At 47.8% G+C, this 2594-nt stretch overlaps 1 pseudogene; it reads right to left on the bottom strand.

Annotated features, from left to right (window-relative positions):
• Positions 1–564: 564 nt before the first annotated feature.
• Positions 565–1890, bottom strand: LOC143389043 (UDP-GalNAc:beta-1,3-N-acetylgalactosaminyltransferase 2 pseudogene; annotated as a pseudogene).
• Positions 1891–2594: the final 704 nt, after the last annotated feature.

Raw genomic sequence — 2594 nt, 5'->3', positions numbered from 1 at the left:
AGAAATCAGGGAAATGCAAATCAAAATTACACTGAGAATTCATCTTATCGTCATTGAAAATAACAATCATCAAGAATACACATAATAATAAACACTGGTGAGTATGCAGGTAAAAAGCGACACTCATACACTGTTGGAGGGTTTGCAAATTAGCACAGCCACTTTTTCCTGGAAAGCAGTGGGGATATTCCTCAAAAGACTAGGAATAGAACCACCATATGACCCATATGACCCAGCTATCCCTCTCCTTGATATTTATCATAATGTACTGAATTCAGCATACTATAGCAACACTAGCAGGTCGACACTTAGAGCAGTGCAATTCATAAGAGCCAAATTATAGAACTAGCACTGGTGGTCATCAACAGATAAATGGATGAGCAAAAATGAAATATATTGAAAGAGAGAGAGAGAGAGAGAGAGAGAGAGAACGAGAGAATGAATGGATTTTTACAAAGCCAGAAAAAAAATGAAATTATAGCATTTGCTAGTAAATAGATTAAACTGAAGAACATTATGCTAAATAAAATCAGTCAGATGCAGACATCAAGTGTTGAAATTTTCTTACTTGGGGAAGAAAAAATCATAAGGAAAAAAAGAAGAAATCCAAATGCCCATGCTTACATCTTCACCCTGATAGGTCTTTAATCTCCCCGAGTTGCTTGCCAGCCAGTTGACAATGTCCCTGGAGATCACATACCCTGACCCGCACGCGAATGCAGGGTAAGCTGGGCTGGGGTACTCCAATTCTTGCCACTTTCCAGTTCTGTCCACTGCCCAATTCAATCTGAAATTTCCCCACCAAACGTTAGGCCCATCCAGATTCTTTTGGGAAATTCTTTTAAACACAGCTTCTAAGTCTATGTAACAGTCATCATCTGTCTTCAGCAACAAACTGAAGCTGGTGGTTTCCACAGTCCATCTATAGAAGTTCAATAATTTTGCAGGAACATTTCAGTAAGTGTCTACAACATCCACAAAAACAATGTCACCATGAACACTGCTCTCCTCTGTCAGTAAGTCATAGTCCTCATGGAGGCTCCTTATGTGATCAGCGAGTCTCTGAGGCCGAGAGTGAAGGCTACGCAAGAGAGCGTCACCTTCCTGAATGGTGTAAATGAAGCCACCTGCAACTCCTTCCACACCTTCCATGAATTCATGAGGCAGTGCACCCTCCCCAGCCCGTCCTGTGAAGGACCACACTGGCAGGGTCTTCCGCTGTGCCTTTACCTCGGGTAAGATGAACTGCTCCACGGGCTTGTACCACAGCTTGTTCACCTGCACGCCACAGCTTGGAGGACTGAAGCGAGCAGTGAAGAGGGCCTCCTCCTGTTCCGCCTGGTAGAGCTTGACCGTGATGTTTCTCTGGAAACCCTCGTCGCTGGCTTCATAGAACACTCCCAGGCTGGTAATGACCATCGGGTGGAGCACTCGGAAGCTCACGCTGACGACCCGGGCCTCAGAGAGTCCTGATGAACCCTCCTCAGAAAGACTGAACGCCTCGATTTCCTGATTCAAAACTGGGTTGGAGATGTTAAGCAGTCTGCAGGAATAAGGGTCCTCTCGGTCCTCCACAGGCACGTCACAGCCCCGAGCACCTATGATGAACTTCACAAGCACCCGCTGACTCAGGGCTGGGTGACGGAGCGAGTGCTTCAGCCAGGTGTTTCTTATAGCATCCCGGAGCTCACGGTTACTTCGAGCTGACAACACACCCACCACCACATCATAGTGACTGGACTTCCACTGAGGAAAGAAGGCCGGGGAATGTGCCGCGCCGGCCCCGGGGGCGCGGGCGGGCGGCGCGGAGCGCAGCCGCAGCCAGAGGTGCAGCGCGGCCCCGAGCACGCACGGGCACAGCAGCACCAGCCAGTTTCGCATTGGCCACCCAGCCGCTCCCAGTCGCGCGCCGCCGCGCGCGGGGCTCCCCCGCTTCCTGGCCCACAGCGAGGGCCCTGCGCGCGCCCGGGCCCGCGGGCGACTCCGGCCCGCGTCTCGCCAGCCTCCGACCGCGGGCAGCGGCGCATTTGGATGGCAGCCATAGGACCTAGAAGATACCAGGATAGCCTGTGGCTGTGTGAGAAGACCTGTGTCATAGGGAGGATTTTGCTTTCATCATTGCCCACTGGTTAAGTCGGTCAGAGCTGGGAACCTGCGAATACTATGCTCAGTTTAGGTATAACTATAGAGAAAAGCCTGTGATTGCCTTGGTAAGGACTCTCAAGATAGTATACCTGAGAAGAAAAAATAGCAGGCATATAATAGTAAAGGATGTGCCTCCCTGAATTTAAGGGACACTTCCCACGTGACCAAATCATTTCGGTAACCTTTTAAAATAGTATCAGTAGAGAATTTCATTAAAACTAGTCTATGACAGACATTAACTATACTCAGATGTTATTAGACTAGCTAGTTTCTATTTAATAATCAATAGTGAGGAGCTATAAAAATATATATGAAGTAAGATGAGAAGATCATGAGTAGTCAAAGCCTTTATTACTGCTATTATATACAAGCCTACAAATGGTGTCTTCCTGGTGAAAAGTACATCCTTTGTTATACTTTGAGCAAGCTGTAAAACCTCATTTGACAGT

This window comes from Callospermophilus lateralis, unplaced genomic scaffold, assembly GCF_048772815.1.
Source record: "Callospermophilus lateralis isolate mCalLat2 unplaced genomic scaffold, mCalLat2.hap1 Scaffold_43, whole genome shotgun sequence".
Taxonomy (NCBI): Eukaryota; Metazoa; Chordata; class Mammalia; order Rodentia; family Sciuridae; genus Callospermophilus; species Callospermophilus lateralis.
This window is presented reverse-complemented; position numbering and strand designations above follow the sequence as displayed.